The following is an 18,162-nucleotide window of genomic DNA, read 5'->3' as shown; positions in this document are numbered from 1 at the left end:
TATACCTTTTAAAGAATGGTTATAGGAATTTATAGACTAAGGTTTAAAAAAAAAAAGTGAAATACCATGGTAAAATTTGAATATTTTTGTTTTAGAGATAAGTTTTGTGAATGATCAAATTCTGTTACTTTTTATATTACTTTGATAACATTTTCTATTTATATAATTTTATAATAGTTTTGTATTCTTGTTTTTCTGGTAGGTGCTGAATATTTGACTATTTATTAAAATGTACTTTCAACATTGAGTAAAAATGAAGATACCAAGCAATTATTATTTAAACATGTATGACTAATAAGTCTCTGAATTTATATTATGTAAAATGAAGTTATGTATGTGGAACTGTTTTATAAATGAAATGGTTAGAAACTAGTTAATTTTAAATATAGGAGAAATACTTAAAACTCACTCTAAATTTAAAGGAAAAACATAGTAAGTTACTTTGGAGCAAAGAGGTCAAATAAAATATTTTCAGTTTCAGAGAGTTATATCCATGAATATCAAGATAATAAAGATATACAGAAATATATATTTTAAATACACTTTATGAGTTCTAGGATGGAAAAACTTACTTTGAGCAAGGGGGAGGGGAAGAAGGAGATTTTGAAGGAATGATTTTTTTAGGTGTTTGGCCCAGTATAAGTATATAAGCAGCAGTCTTACTTTATAAAAAAATGTACCATTTTATTTAGCATGTGTTGCAGTTCTGAACCTTAGTACTTTTTGACTTGCACAATGTTTTCTATTGTAAAGCATGTATGTCAAAACCCAGAATTTGCACTGTCACTTCCTTAGTGTAAATCCGGCTCGGCTAAGATAGTATGCCTGAGACAGAGTGTAAATATCTTAGGGTCTTAAAAAACAATTTGAGAACGAAAAAAAGTGAAGGTATGGTTAATTTTCTAATTCATGACTATTTAAAAGTTCATTTCAGTATTTTCAGTATAATTTTCAAAAAACTATCAAATGAACTCCTGTATCAACAGAAAATGCCAAAAATTGCTTAAGTTTTGTTTTGTTTTGTTTTGTTTTGTTTTTTGGCATAGCATCAAGTTTGTTCAGGTTAAATATTCAAAAATTATGTTTTAATGAGTAATAGAAATCTCTCATCCTTGAACCAGTTTATGTTCTTTACTAGATTTTAGGGTTGAAACTGAACCATGTAAAGACATACATGTTTATTAATGGAAAGCAAAGCAACATTTCATCTCAAAATTTGCTTGATATTTTAGATTCAAATAAAGTTCTTAGAGGTAAGTCTAAAACAGTATTGAGAGATGAGAACAGTAATGTGAGAGGTATAACAGGATGTGTTAGTGGGCTATCTCTTCAGTGTGTTCAAAAGGAATTGTTTAAACTTGAACTACAGCTTTAATTGAATGTCTATTGCCTGCAAGTATCTTTTAAAAAGAAATGTGAGGTGAAATGATTAACTAGTGACATTTGTCATTATTCTAACAATAGAGTACTTTGATTTAAAGAATAACATTCTGTAATAATTGTGTTGATAAAATATTTAAATGCAACCTTCTTAGTGACATTTTTATATAAAACACCTTTTGTTTTGTTGGTATTGATTTTACTATTTATGTGACAGATATAGAAACATTTCATACATGTATGCTTTAAAATAAGATGTCTTTTTTTTTTAATTGAGGTGATTTAGTTTTTAACATTGTGTATTTCATGTGTATAACATTATATTTTTATTTCTGTATACACTACAGTGTGCTAACCACCAAAAATTTAGTTTCTATCTGTTACCATATAATTGACCCCCATTATCCATTCTGCCCTCCCTCTCCTTCCCCTCTGATAACGATTACTGTGTTCTGTGTATCTACGTGTTTGTGTTTGTTTGGTTTGGTTTGATTTGTTCTTTATTTTGTTTGTTTTTTGTGTTCCACATATGAGTAAAATAATATGATATTTGGGTGGAATAATATGATATGGAATTGCTGATATTTTTTATTTCCATCTGAAGATGTGTATTTTTTTGATTCTCCATGTAAATTTGTAAGTAAGGTAGCTGGATAAGGCATTGTTAGAAGTTGTCCTTATTGTTACGATCTTTATCACTGTATAGTAGTTTTTTCTTTTCTGTTATCCTGAATTGAACTCCTTAAAGCTCAGGGATTTTGTCTTCTGTGTTCATTGTCCTAAGTTTAGTTAGTATTGAATAGGTTTTAACAATTAGGTTTTATATTTTCTCCTTAAGTCTCTTTTATATTGGTTTTGTCTGTTGTATTTTACTTAAATCTTTGTCTTTAGGGGATTTTATCTTCTGTGTTGTGCGTCCCTGTAACTTGACCATGTTGGATTCTAAGTGTATATAGTTATTTTTACCATTTAAATAGTTAACTCTTTAGAAGTATATGGACTCATATTTTTCATTTTACTGGCAATGTAAAAAATAAAGGATATTTATGATTATGTTTAAGCATTTAATAACCCAGGTAAGTTACCTAAGCTTCTTATCTGCTTTATTTTAAGGGAAATTCTTTTCTTCCCTGAAACTCTAATTTTAGAGCTCAGTTATCTCTGGCTCTTCATTAAAATTCCATTTCTAGATGTGTGGAATTCTCTCATCTAGATATGAACTCATAAAACTTACACACAATATTCTATAGACTGCAAAATTGTATTGGATTCATTTAGCCAGTATTATTGAGCACTTCCTATGTGCTAATAAGCACTGTTCAAGTTGAACAAAATAAAGTCCCTGCCCCCATGGAGCTGACATTCTAGCGTGCAGTGTGCCGTAATCTATCTTTCATCATCACCTCAGCCTATTTAGGACAAATGGAAGTGCTTCTGATTTATTGACATGCAATCCAACATAGTTCAGTTTATCTTAACCTATAAATTTGCTATGTAAAAGAAATACTATCAATATGTATCTGAAATATCCTGGTTAAATTTCAGTTTTGTCCTCAATGACTAGTGCTCTACATTTGGTGAAATCTGTTCATATCTCCTCTAATGTTACAAATTTAGATCATGTATTTTTTTTTCTTGTTTTTTTATTGACTAACAGGTAAACCTTCACTTCGATTACCTTTTAAAGTCATCAGAGAATCTCTTTAGATGAGTCCTTGTATGATTTTGTTTTGGTGGTAATTTTTGTTTTCTCTCTACTCTGAAACTTACTTTTCCATCTTCCTCAGTATGAATTTTAATAGAACGTTTCAGACTTTTGTTTGCGTGACACTATACTTTCCTAATTCTTTATTTTTTTTGACAGTTTTGACATTTCTACCTTTGTTTGCATAGCTTATGGTTTCCAATAAGACTTTATCCTTTAGATCCCCCATTCTCTCTAAAAATTTGCTTACTTAACAGTCTGAAATTACCACTTCTAAGTTCTTTATTTCAAAACTTATATCCTTATCATTAATTTCTTATATTTTTAGTTTATTTTTAGTTTTTTGAAGTGTATAGTTATTTTTAGTATATTTACAAAATTGTGCAGTCATTACCACTGTTTAATTTTGGAACATTTTCATTGCCCCCCAAAAGAAATTCTATACCCTTTAGCAGTCACTCCTCATTTCCTCTTCTCCCAGCTCCTGGTGATCACTAATCTGTTCTCTGTCTCTATAGATTTGCCTATCTGGAAATTTCATGTAAATAGAATCATAATAATATGTGGCCTTTTGTGCCTGGCTTCTTTCATTCAGCATAAGTTTTTAAGATTCATCCATGTTGTAGCATGTATTGGTGCCTTTTATTGCCAAGTAATGTTCCTTTGTAGAGATATATACCACAGTTCCATTTATCCATTAATCAGTTGATGGACATTTGGGTTGTTTCTACTTTTTGGCTATTATGAAAAAATGCCACTATGAACATATATGTACAAGTTTTTGTGTAGACATATGTTTTCAGTTCTCTTGGTTGTATCCCTAGGAGTAGAATTGCTGGGTTGTTTGGTAACTCCATATTTAATATTTTGAGGAACTGCCAAACTGTTTTCCAAAGTAGCTGTACTATTTTACATTCCCGCCAGCAATATATGAAGATTCAGTGTCTCTATTTCCTGGTCAATGCTTGTTATTATTTGTCTTTTTTATTGTAGCCATTTAGTGAGTATGAAGTATCTCACACTGTTCTTGATTTGTATTTCCCCAATAACTAATAATATTGAGCATCTTTTCATGTATTTATTGGCCATTTGTGTATTTTTCTGGAGAAGCATCTGTTCATATCTTTTTCCTGTTTACAAAATTATTTATCTTTTTCTTCTTGTTGTATACTCTGGATATAATTCCTTTATCAGATGAATGTTTGCAAATATTTTCCCCCATTTTGTAGACTGTCTTAATATTGCCTTTAAAAAATTGTTGTAAAATGTATATAACATAAAATTTACTATTTTTACCATTTTAAGTATACAAGTTGGTGGTATTAAGTACATCTATGGTGTTGTGCAACCATCACCTTCATCCATTTCCAGAATTTTTCCATCATCCCAGATAGAAACTCTGTACCCATTAAATGGTTACTCCCCTCTTCTTCTCCAGCCTCTGGTAACTGCTACTTCTACTTTGTAGCTCTATGAACTTGCCCATTCTAGGTGCTTCATGTAAGTGGAATCATACCATATTTGTCGTTATGGTGTCTTTCATAGCATGAAAGTTCAAAAATTTTGAAGCTCAATTTATCCTTTATTTAAAAAGTAATTTTTAATGATTCTAAAATTTTTAATTTATGTTGCTTGTGCTTTTAGTATCATATCTAAGAAGCCATTGCCTAATCCCATGTCATGATTTATTTTAACCATTTAAAAAATTATTTTAATATATTTTTATTGACGTATAGTCAGTTTACAATGTTGTGTCAGTTTCTGGTGTACAGCACAATGCTTCACTCATATAGGAACAGACATATACTCGTTTTCATATTCTTTTATTTTAACCGTTTTTGAGTGTTCTGTTATTTGACCCTCCCATCTGTATTTAAAACATCAACCAATGTAACCATCAATGATTTTATGAAAATAATTTATTAAATGTTGTGTTATTTAAAAATTTTTAGATCAGGATAGTGTGTTTCAAACTTTAGAATCTCCAGAAATGTTTACTGAAACATAGATTCCTTACATGATTTTTGCACATTTGTAGTAAACTTATAGGAGACTTGGCATCATGTGGTTGAAGAAGTATGGAATTAAAACAGTCCAGCATAATGATTAAGAGGCATGGATCCTGTGTGTGAATCCTGGCTGTGCCACTTTCTCACTGCATGATCTTGGACCAGTCACTCGTTCTCTCTGGGCATTCATTTCCTCTTGCATAGAGTTGTCACAAGGATTAAACAAGCTAATATCTGTGAAGCACTTAAAATAGTTTGGCAACAGTGAGCACCACATATGTATCAGATATTATCATACCCTTTAACTCAGTAATGTCATTTCTAGGGACTTAATCTAAGAACATTATCAGATATGTTGCATAAAGATATGTGTATAACAGTTTCACCACAGAGATTAATTGCAGGAAATCTTCCATATATAGTTGGTGGACCTATGGTTAAATAAATTAATGAAATTTATGAAATGTCACATAGCCATTTAGTCATATTCAAAAAATATTTAATGCCTTGGGAAAATAATAATATAACTGAAAAAGTCAAATAAATATACAACTGTATATAAAATAGGTCTCTAAACGTCTTTAAAAATATGGGAGAGAGAAGGAGAGTGTTGGTTTTGCAATGCGTGTGAAGAAATATGTTAAACTGCTGGCAGTGGTTAGGTTATCCTTGGAAACTGGAAGGAGTAATTTTAATTTTCTTCTATACTTTATTGTACTTTCCTGACTTCAAGGATAAGCATACTTAGAAAAACAAATTATTTTTGAAAAAGGCCAGAAGGGGGCAAGAGTCCAATGTGAAATAGGAAAATGGGAAAAGCCCAATCGGAAACAGGAAAACATAATGTGAATAGGAAACCTGCGTCCTAGTACTAGTACTGTTATTAAATGATTTTGAAGTTTGAATGAATTTTATTTCTTCCTCAGGGACACAGAGGGAGATATAAAATTCCTTATCTGCAAAATGAGGAGTTTATTAAAGTTTAAGGCAGTACAGTAGAGTGGTTAAGAGCTGGGAGGCCAGAAGTGGGGATTCAGGGACTACAGCTAGGGAGATTATTGCCTGGGTTCACAGCCTAGTTCTTCTTTGCTTGGTGACTGCAAGTAATTTTACCTCTCTGTGCCTCAGTTTTCTTGTTTGTAAAGCGAGGATACTAATAATACCTCACAGGGGCGTTGTGAGAATTAAATGAATTAAATATACGTAAAGAACTTAATATACAGTCTGGCACACAATGAGAATTCAATAAATGTTGACTATTTTTACTGATACATAGCTCTTTTCTAATGTGGTTATTTATTGCCAATAATAATTTTAGTCAAGTGAGTGATTCTTAAATTTGTCTGTCATTTGAAAGTTTAGCCTTTTTTCTGTTTAGGTATTTTCAAGATTGTGGAGGGTATATTCTATTTTTTGGAGTCCCAGGCCCCTACTCCCAGTTTGACTTACTTGTTTCATGTTCTTGTGTAGGCAGCTTATTTGGTGTCCTGAGTTATCTCATCTATGAGGGTATTTTATAGATCTTTTCAGCAGTTAAAAAATCTCATATTTGATTCTTTCTCTTTGTTCTGAAGCTAATATGTGCAGCTTAATGTATCTGTAATTAAGTTGCATAGGCTGTTAGGTTGTACCTGTTTTTCCTTCAACTGATGTTTCAATTTTAAACTTAGGAAATGGCATAAACCCCAAGGGAATGGTATAGCTCAGTTCGCTAACCTATTCTAAGAGAAGCTAACATTATACTGTAAACTCAGCTACAAGTTGGCAGAGCGTTACCTCTAGTGTAACTTGATTGAAACATAGATGTTGTTCAATTTAATCCCAGAAAAATAATGTATCCAAATGTTTTAAGAGATAAATCTAAGTTTGTGAAAATCACTTTTAGAGTTAGCAACCATACTGAAATTTATTTTTGGAATCCAGAACAAAGACTACAAAAATAGATGACTTTTATAATATTATATCATTTTCCTTCACTGACTATGTGAGATACTTAATTAAGTCTTCAGTGAATAGTGACTCAGCTATTCTGTTGCTTTGGAAATTTTTGCCTGTGAGCAAGTAACTCTGTGATACCTCAATTTATAACGGCAGTCAAAATGAAGATGAAATTTGTATTTTAATACATTTATTCTTAGATTTTCAGAAGCTCTCTCCTTTTCTGCGTACAGTAACTGCAGTAAGCAGCCCACTATGGGGGTCATTTTTTCTGTTATAGGATAAATTAGTAGAGTAACATTGCCAGGAAGCAAAAGACAGGAGTTTGACTCCTACAGTTAAATGACACAGTTACTTATAACAAATATTAGGTATTTTGCTCTAGTTGCAATAACTTGTTTATTAAACATACCTAGCTAACCCTCTTAACAAGAGAGTGTGCATCTTTTGGCTTGATGGGTAAAATCAGTCTGAGATAGCTTTGTGACCCACTGACAGAAGAAGGAGAGATCTTTGCTTGCTTTAGGGATTGGGTTTTAATTTAGGATGAGTTTTGCTTCTGTAAGTATAGATGTGGGAGAGTTCCTATCCTGCATGTCGAGTATCTTACTCTATCTTCCCATAGATTTAACTCAATGCCTCCAAATTCTCCACCTATAATTTTTGTATCTTCTGCTACTTGGTTCATATTAATTACAAGGTGTTTCTGTTTCTCCCTCCATACTTTTCTTTCTGAATGTAAGAATTTATGAGCTTTTCCTTTAAACTTTAAATTTTGAGCTGTCTTTTGTGTTTGTTGGTTTGTTTCAGTTTTTAAAAATTCCACTTTTTATTATAGAAGAGACTGGTAACATGTTTGCTTCTGTGGAAGGACGTTGGGAAACTGTGGGACATTGAGAAGAAGATGTACTTTTTACTGTACCACTGGACCTATGGAACCCATTATGTTTTTTCCCCCATCTTTTTAAACTTAATTTAATAGCATAGCATAAACACGTTTACAAACTGTTTGTTTTATGAGCTTTATTCCTTTTAAAGTTGAGAACAGAGTTTCTTAAAGTTGACCATAAATGTTCTGTTGAAGGCATAGTAATAGATTTACAGTCTACCTTTAAATTTACTTGATCCATGAATTTCAGAATGTGGTGGCTCATTACAGTAGAGATGGTGGCCTAACTCTTCTAAAGGTGGTTTGGGATCAACTGTAGCAAACTAGACTGTACTCTCAATTTCTTTTCTCACTTCAACATCAGTTTCTTTCAGTTCTTTAACACTAGCAGTATTGATTGCTGCGTGCTGTTCTATCTTGGAGAAGCTTAATAGTGTCACTCTTCTTACTTGAGTTTCTTCTTGTGTACAGTAACTGACTCCAAGATCACTCGTACTGTGTCCTTCATAATGGTGAGTCTGCCGCTCATATGATCCCCTGTACAGATCTGCACTCTTTGTTGCCTCCTGGCCACATAAAACGTCCATTCCATCTGACATTAGCCCAGGAGTAAAACTGACTTTCTTTTAGTAATCAGTGCTGGCTGTTGCTCTCTCAACAGATGCTCCCATCCCATAGTGGTTGTTCTTACAGACGAGAATAAACAGTGCTTTCCACAAAGTTGCCGTATTGTAAGCTTCAAATATAAAATCAAACAGACCTCGTTTTTTCCATTATACAATTGGCCCTCCCTATCCATGGGTTATGCATCTATGGATTCAACCAACCCACAGATTGAAAATATTTGAAGAAAAGAATTCCAGAAAGTTCCTAAAAGCGAAACTTGAATTTGCCATGCACCAACAACTATTCACATAACATTTACATCATATTAGGTATTATGAGTAATCTAGAGATCATTTAAAGTATACGGGGAGGATATGTGTAGGGTTGTATGCAGATATTATACTGTTTTATATAAGGGACTTGAGCATCTGAGAATTTTGGTATCCATGGGTGTCCTGAAACCAATCCCCCTTGGATACTGAGGATTGACTGTACTTAAAGGCCAGACCACTACCAGCTCCCAAAAGGACCCAAGCTCTGACAGGCCCTGGCCCTCATAGAAGTTCTTCGTGTACATGTTTATTAATCCTACTTTTCCCTTAGCACAACCTTCTCCTTGACCTATAAACTGCAAATTTCTGGGACAGGAAGTCTATAAGTAAAACTAAAGCCATGAACCTAGTAGGTATGTATTTATCCTAACCATAATTCCCCCACAAGCTTCTTGACATTACAAAAGTGGTAGAAACCATGAATAAGTTTCTGTTTAATTACATTGGCAAACAGTATGTATCACCCTGTAGTGTTTGAGTTTCTCTTCACTACCGAGCGCTGTTGTGACAGGAGGGCTCTCTTCTTACCCATGAAGGTCATATTTCTTAATTTCAAATGTATCATCATTTGCAAAGTTACAGGATGCCACCAGCTTTCTGCTAGCCAAGACCTGCAGAAAATGGTATCTTCTTCCTGAGTGTAGACTCTAGTGGTGGCAGCGATACTGTAAAGCTCTAACACTGGGCCATAGGCACACAGGCATTTTTTAAGAGTGCGTAGTATTTATGGATGGGCTGTAATTTTCTTAACTGTTCTTCCATTGTTGAATATTTACATAGTTTCCATCTTTTAAAACTATTATAGATTTGGCTTTGCTGAATATCTTTATACCTAGATCTTTAGTTAAATTTTTTATTACGTCTTTAGGCTGGATTCTCATAAGTGAATCAAAGAGGGCATTTTTGAAAGCTCCCTTGGTATACTTTGCCACACTGCTTTCTAGACAGGTTGTGCTGGTTTCTATACTTCCATGATCAGCTGGTGAAAATGTTTCTCTTACGTCACTCTTGGAAGCACTGAATACTTATTATTTAAAATACTTTCTGCTACTTTTATCAGTAATGAATTGAATCCCTTAAATTTTTATATTTCAAAGTTATTTAATATATATGTATGTATTTATTCTATTCATCCTTCCTCTGTTGATTGGCTGTTTTAAAAAGCTTTATTAAAGTATAATTTAAATTTCATAAAATTTACCCTTTGTAAAAATGAGCTGCATTTACTTGAAGTTAATGGTTTTTAGTAAATTTATAGTTTTGTAATCATCACCATAATCCAGTTGTAAAAGATTTCATCACCCCAGAAAGTTCTTTTGTGTTCATTTGCATCCAGTCCTCAGTTCCATATGCAGCCTTATGCAACTCCTGATCTGCTTTCTGTCTCTATAGATTTGCATATTCGAGAAATTTCAGATAACAAAATCATACAATATGTAAACATTTGTGTCTAGCTTCTTTCACTTAGCACTATGTTTCTGAAGTTCGTCAATTTTGTAGAATGTATCAATAGTTCATTCATTTTATTGCTGATAAATCTTATTTATTCAGTATGTTGATGGAGGTTTGCATTGCTTCCAATTTTGGTTATGAACAATGCTGCTAGGAACATTTGCATACAGTTCTTTGTGTCTTTTATTTCTGTTGGCTAGATACCTAGGTATAGAGTTGCTTGGAACCCATTACATTTTATATCATTACTTAGCCACAAAAGATTTTTTTTTTAAAGAATGAATGATAGCTCTATACTTGGGAAAAAACACAATTAAATGATATAAAAGAGTTAAACTGGAATGATTGAAGCAGGGAAGTGAAAAGTTCTAAAACATGCAGTATGTATAATAATGGAAACCACTGCAGGATTTATTGGTAAATAAGTAACTACTAGAGCCTAAAAGCAGCTGAAAGCCAAAAAAAAAAAAAAAAAAAAGCAAAGAACGAATATCTAAATAAACATTGAAAACTTTTGTTCTGTGAAAAATGGAGATGGTGTATCATTTGCATTCAGTAAGACAAAAAGTGAATATATATATAACACACAGACTGCCCTTTCCAATAAAGTCAACAAGATTATTGTAGATAAATAGGGTCAACCATGCAGTCATTTTGTTCAGGATGAATATATAGTAAACATTCATACTTGCTAGTAACCACAGAAATAATATCTTATAAATTGGTTATTACATTAAATTAGCAAAATCAAAATATCTAGTGCTAGAAAGGTTGTGATAGTGATGTTAGATTTGCATGTTGGTCTAGTTCAACACAAATGCATGTGCAAAGCAACCTGGCAAAGCCTTTCCACATCTTTGGAGTATTAAGATTCTGAGGTAACTTTCGTTTTAGCTTCTTTAAATATATATTAAACTGTTTTAACAGTAAATTAATAAGGAAGGAAATAAACCAAAAGATAACAGCTGCTGATTTTCCCCATGTGCTGAAGTCCAGTCTGGTCATGCTTTCTCTACTCTGTCTCTGTGACTCACCCAAACTCTGGAGGCACTAACCCAACTCAGCTTTTTTTCTTTCTGGCCTAGAGAGCTGCATATGATCTGAATCCTGCTTTTCCAGCTTTGGCTAAATCCTGGATCCAGTTGTTCTTTAATCCTATGACTCACACCTTGGGAGTTGCCCCCACCCCACTCCCAAGAAAATGCTTTTAACTTTCTCATTGTGAGTAAATAATTCTGTTACATCTTTTCTGTGCTTTACTGATTTTGCGTGAGTGCTCATCTGAAAATATGCTTCCGGCTGATTTTTTTTTTTTTTTTAAGTTCTTTGCAGAGTTCTTCTGTATGGGTGGGACCAAACACTTATGAGTCACTCTTAGTACAGTACAGTACAGCCAGCCAAGAGTAAGTGAATTTTCAGTTTGACAAATTATCTGCCAAAAAGTGATAAAGTGGATAAAGTAGAGCTAAAATCAAGAAACACAAATTGATCTTTGCTCTGTTTATTTCTCCCTGTATCTTTCAAGTTATCTTTTTTCTTCTGATGTCAAAAATTCTTTCCACTTGTTTTTATTGTATTGGTAATATTTTTCTGACAAATTTTTATTGTATTGGTAATATTTTTCCCTAAGTACTAGCATTACAGGTTTCTATATCATCCATACTTAAATACTTTTCCTTGTTAGATAAGGCTGTTAGATTTTTATATTGTTAGTTGAGTTTATGTAAAGCCGTAGTTGAAGTATGATATAACAATCAAGAAATCAGGAATGATAAAAAGTAAAAAAATTTGCCTGTTCATTTCATTATACTTGACAATAATTTTTCATTTATTAAATACATTACTAATTTTCTTTGTATAGAGCAACCATAAATACTCTTCTACTAAAACTGTAAGTAATCTACTATAGGTAGTGGTACAAGTATCTTTAGTTCCTTGAGTCTTTTCCATTCAGATTGGCTTGACTACTTAGGGACCTCAAGAAGAGACAACCTGTAGGTTCTACAAATTTTTGAAAAATTAATACAAAAGAATTGGAAAGTCCAGACTTTCTTTTCCGGTGATTTGACTTTTCTTAATCTCTGATAATCCGCAAATGTATTCAGGTCACTACAGCATCTCTTTTTATACTGGTTACAGGTATTAGTCCTTGGCTGTTTCCGTGTCCTCTTGGTTATTTTTTTTCCTGATTTTTTTTTTAATACCTTTCTGACTGTTCTGTCTGAAATTCCTTCAAGCATTTTGTCCACACATTTCTCCATAAAATTTTTGTATTTCTAAAATTTCAATCATTATTTTCCTTGTAAATGTTATTTTTGGATCATCTCATATATTACAGTAATTTTAATTACCACTCAAATTCTGATGCCTCTCAGATATCTTGAGCCCTAGGGTCTGAGTTTTCTACCTCCTGCCTGCTTGCATTTATTCATTTGGATGTCCTATAGAGACTTCAAAAACAATATATCCCAGACTGAAATGAATCATTCACTGCCCCCTCCTCAGTATTTCCAAATATAGATAATAGCATCCTTATCTGGCCAGTAGCTCAAACTAGAAACTGCTGCTTTCTACACTGAGTACATAGGATCTGTCACTAAGTCCCTTTCAACTACTTCTATCACTGTCCGGTTTAGGGCCTTATTATGTATTTCAATAGTCTCATAACTAGTTTCCTTGCCTTCAGTCTAGTACCCCTCAAGCCATTCCCTCCCTGACTAAAATGTCAGTTTGATCTTAGTATTTCCCTGCCTAAACCCCGTAGTGTGGCAGGTCCCCTATCATCTGTATGATAAAGGTTGTACTGCATAATGTGTCTTAGAATGCTTGATGACTGCTTACATCTTCAGCCTGATTTCTTGTGCTTCACGTGCCCCTCCCTGCACTCCGTTGTTTGTCACTTGTATTTGCTCATGCTGTTTCAGTCCCCTCCCCTCTCATCCTGACTCACTTTTACTCAGCCTTTATGACTCAGTGTGGAGCAGTTCTTTCAGGAAGCCTTTTCTAAATCCTCAGGATTGGACCAAGTGCCCTTTCTCTCTACTGGCTTATTCTTGTTATTATATGAAACGATGTGATTTTTTTTCGCTTATTATAAAAATTATCTTGACCCCACTTTTCCTTCTAGTTACTGCTTGTTTCTTTGCTTCTCTTTAGAGCAAAACTCCTTGAAAGATCTGTTTATATGTGTGCTTTCTCATTTCTCTCCATCCATTTTCTCTCAAATAACTCTGGTCAGGCTTTCATCCTCCACTCCATCCACAGGTTTCTTGTGCAGGTCATCAGTGGCTTCCAGGTTGCTATTTTCATTGGTCATTTCTTGTTCTTAACCGTCCTTGATCTTTCAGCGTCATTTGACAAAGTTGATCTCTCCCACATTCTTGGAAAACATCATTCACAGTGGCTTCTAAGAACATACCACTTCCCTTGGTTCTCCTCATACTTCACTGGCCATCTTTTAAATTTGCTTTGCTTGGTCTTCATCTCCATGACCTTTAAACTTTGAACTGCTCCAAGGCTCTGTCCTTGATCCCCTTGTCTATCTGTACTTGCTTTCTTGATGATGTCATCCTGACTCTCGACTTTAAATTCTTTGTGTATGCTGAGGACAGCCAAATTTTTATATCAAACTTAGGCTTTTTTCCTGGACCCTAGACCATATCCAGCTGCCTTTTTGACATTTCCCCCTGATATCTAACATACACCTCAAATTTAGTATGTCCAAAGCTGAACTCCTGAGACCTCCCCAAACTCAATAAAAAAAATTCCTTACCTTCAGCCCTCCCCGTTCCCGTAGAGGGAACTATGGTTGACCCTTCTATAGTATAAGTTTGAACTGTGCAGGTCCATTTGTGTGCAGATTTTTTTCATAGTGAATACTACAGTACTGCATGATCTGCGGTTGTTTGACTCCCTGGGTATGTAACTGCGTATACAAAGGAACTGGGTATCCAGAGGGCCAACTGTAAGTTAAACGTTATACTCAGATTTTCGACTGCATGGAGGGGTTGGTGCCTCTCAACCCAGCGTTGTTCAAGGGTTAGCTGTACAACCTTCTAAGTTGCTGGGGTCAAAATCTTTGGTATTCTTCTTGACTCCTTTTTTTCATATTTTTACATCATCTGTCAGAAAATCTTGTGCTGTGGAATTATCATTGTGTATATGTGTGTGTGTGTTGTGTTGTATAAAAGGTTAATGTCATGCTTGTCCAGTTTTATAGCATTGTTTTATTTTAGGGCAGAGATTCTAAAGACCATAGTTATACCAGATCCCTTGATTTGAATCCCGCCCTCCTCCTTCCCATAAAGAACGCTGGTGGGTTGCTGAAGCTCTTCTATTCAGAACTGAGTCCTGTGGTCTGAAAGAGCAAGGAGCAAAGTGAGTTGTTAACGCTCTTTTAAGTACATTTCAAAAATCAGTGATTTTACTTCTGAAGTCTGTTCTTCTACATAGGCAAGGTGAAGACTAGTTTATTAATAACCCTTTCAATTTTATTGAACTGCTTTTCTCTTTGATTTCTCTTGATGTTTACCTCTCTTTGTTCTGGCAGATTCTGTTTTGGAGTGTTTTTCTCTCATTGTGTACATTTGTCTCTGGTTTTTGTTTGTTTGTTTGTTTGTTTCTTCTTTTCATCTTCCACTTTCTTCCACTAAATGACGATAATGTGGAATTGAAGATTTGTTAGGTTTATTGAATAAAGTTTTATATCTTTCTTAATTTTAAACTTTAACTCTTTAAGATTTCTTCTTTGTGAAGATAAGCACTGTGAACAGTTTGTATATGTTCTTTCTGATTTTTGTTTTCTAATGGTGTATTAGCATATCGTTCTTTTTATAAAAAGGGATCGTTGTATATCTTGATATATTTTAATATCAGTACCCATACCACTACTTCATTATTTTTGATGATTGTGATGTCTGATATTTAATCAGATAATACAGTATGGCTGGACATTAGTAGTTACCAGTTTTTAACTTCTACTAACTTTGCTTCAGTGAACATGCTTATGGATTTGCCATTATATATGTGTGTATTTCAGTGTTTTTATAGGTTAGATTCCTGGGTGTAGACTTACTCACTCAAAGAATATGAACATTTAAAACTTCAATAAGGACTGCTGAATTATTTTTCAAAAATATAGCAGTTTACACTCTCATGCCCAGTGTATGAGAGTGCTCTTTCTCCCCATTTTTTCCTAGTGCCAGGTATCACTATTCTTAATCTTTGCCAAACTGATATTGGCCACTTTGATAATTGCCCATCTTCCTGAGCTTTTAGGTCTATTGTGAGTTTTGGAGTTAGATGCTTATTTGCCCCTTCTCATACATTTTTGTCTGTCTTTCTCTTTTTTTAAAAAACAGAAAGTTCAAATATTATAGGAGGGTGTGATGGGAAAACCTCTGCCTCTGCCTAGTACTTTCTAGGGTATCCTAAGGACATTTTGAGTTTTGAACGGAGTGAGTTACAGTCTTCCGTGAGCATTATTCCATGACTTGACTGGATTTCTAACTCTGTCACTCAGGGCCAGGGGTATAGTAGGGCTCTGGTTTAGAAATGGAACTGTGACATCTTTAAATATCAGTTGGCTTAATATACTCAGAAGTTAGGTCACACTGTTGAGTGAGCTGTAGATTGCTAATCTATGTAATATATTCTAAGTGTATTTACATATACCTGAGAGTAGTAATTCCGTTTTGATATAACTTTGATTAGGGAATCCCCTGATCCATATTGTTATATGTGTTTCATATTTTCAAAAATGGTTTTCAGTCTATGCTGTGAGTCAGAGCTTAGCTGCTTTCCTTCTGTGCACAGGTTGTGGTTATTTATGGTAATATTCACGTGTAATGGGGCAATGGCATGCTATTTTTAACACCTGTATGTGTTAGAGTTCAGCTGTTACTTATCTATTTATATCTCTATCAGCTGTTTACTGTTTAAGTAATTAATTGGCAAATTATTTTTTAAGTACCTTAATTTAAGAAAGGTTATAAAGAAAAAGGCATAAAAAAAGTCTTGCAGCAGTTCCCTGACTGAAGGAAGTCAGATTATATGTTTATGCATATTCTATGAATTTAGCAATAATAGCTGCCATTTGTTTAGCAGTTACTATATACAAATACTGTGCTAAATACCTTACATGCTTAGCATCATTTAACCTTTACAACACTCTGAGGTTCGTTCTGATATTATCCTCAATTTATAAATAGGGATTTATAAATAACCCTTTATAACTAAAGGGATGCTCAGAGAGGTTAAATAATACATTCAAGGTGACACAGTAAGTTACAAGGTGATGGAACTGGAATTCAAACCTTTAATGTATGTTCTATTCCATATAGCATATTGTTATTTGGATGTAATACAGTTTGGCCTAACCTATGTTAAGTCAAAGCTTTATAGCTTCCATTCTAGAGTATGAATTATTTCATTTATTCATACTGCATTTAAAAAAAAATCATTTGTTTCTTGTGCCTGTTGGAACTTTCTAACAGGGAATGAATGTTATAGATTAGAAAAGATGGAATTATAGTGCTATTCAAAGTGTGATTTGGACATAGAGGTTTGGGCTTAACTTGGAATAAAGCCCTGAGTCTCTGATTTAGGTGTTTATTTATTGAGAAATATTATCTGAGAAAGAAATCTTATTTGTTAAGATGTTTAAACTGGCTTCAGAAAGAAAAATAGGCTCTTAGCAAGTAAAGAGTGTGGGTGGGTGGAAGCAAGAGCTTTTCAGGTTTATGAACAGCATAAACAGACATCAGGCCTGGAGCTTGTGTAGGGAATTGCTAGTAGTTAAGCAGGGATAGAAAGGATGGTGCTTTTAGGAAGAGTGGAAAATCAGGTATGTTAGGGTGATTGGGGTCATTTTGAAAGATTTGAAAGTTATCACAGTTCTTAGACTTAATTTTGAAGGCAGTGGAGGGTGAACAGCCATTTTATAAAGAGAAACAAAGTGATCGGGTTTATATTTTAGGAAATAAATGTAGCATCAGTGTGGAGGGTGAAGACTGGAATTACAGCCATCACCTTTGCAATGGTTGTAAGCCTGGGTTAGAGGAACAGTAATGGGGAGGGAAAAGCAATGTGGAATTGAGAGATTATTCTGAATCAGAATTTGTAGGAATTGGTGATATATTTGATGTCCTATGGGGATATTGACATTATTTCTACTGATAGTATTTGTTATTATTAAGTTTTGCGTTTGCTCTAAGTGGCTTTGAAAAGTCACCTTTTCATTCTATTTGTAGTAGCAGATGGCTGAATTCCTGCCCGGAGGTGTTCAGGAAATGGTGGGTAAATGATGGAAGGAGTCTGGGCTGTAAATATCTCACTCATGAAATATTTATTTAAAACGCCTATTTGATGCCTATTCAGCAGGCATTTTGCTGAGGGCTAGGGATATCACTGAGATAAAGGGGTATCACTTATCCTGATCATCAAGGGATTCGCTATAATTGTGAGGTGTCTAATAGGCCTTGTTTGCCATTTTTACTTTCTATGTAATCTTTGGGTGTGTGATTTAACCCCTTACCCTGTCTGTTCATGTGGGATACTGCTTATCTGATAGTATTCTGAGGTTCAGATAAGGTCTTGTGTGTAAAATGCCTAGCACAGTCCCTGGCATAAGCAAATGCTTGTTCCCTTTTAGTAATCTGCCACAGACATGGAAGATGGAAAACTCAAATGTATCAGGATTGTGTGTCAAGTAGGTGGTAGAAGGTAGTGAATGCATTTTTAAAAGAAATTTTAAAAGGTTACCTTTCCTGATGATTTGGCGTCAGAAGACTTGATTGCTGTTATTTTATTGTGACTATAGATAGGTTACTTGGCTTGTGTGTCAGCCTCAAT

At 34.0% G+C, this 18,162-nt stretch overlaps 1 protein-coding gene and 1 long non-coding RNA gene across 34 annotated transcripts in view; one reads left to right on the top strand and one right to left on the bottom strand.

Moving 5' to 3' along the window:
* SLMAP (sarcolemma associated protein) overlaps positions 1–18,162 on the top strand; it is a 122,217-nt gene that overhangs the window by 21,752 nt on the left and 82,303 nt on the right. The window lies entirely within an intron of this gene.
* Positions 2,128–13,978, bottom strand: LOC116657115. Its single transcript, XR_004312111.1, has 3 exons — positions 13,968–13,978; positions 7,665–7,671; positions 2,128–2,212 (listed from the first exon to the last, which is right to left on the bottom strand). It is a non-coding gene; the product is annotated as an uncharacterized LOC116657115 (long non-coding RNA).

This window comes from Camelus ferus, chromosome 17, assembly GCF_009834535.1.
Source record: "Camelus ferus isolate YT-003-E chromosome 17, BCGSAC_Cfer_1.0, whole genome shotgun sequence".
Taxonomy (NCBI): Eukaryota; Metazoa; Chordata; class Mammalia; order Artiodactyla; family Camelidae; genus Camelus; species Camelus ferus.
The sequence above is the reverse complement of the archived record's forward strand: the minus strand, read 5'-3'. Positions and strand labels throughout refer to the sequence as shown.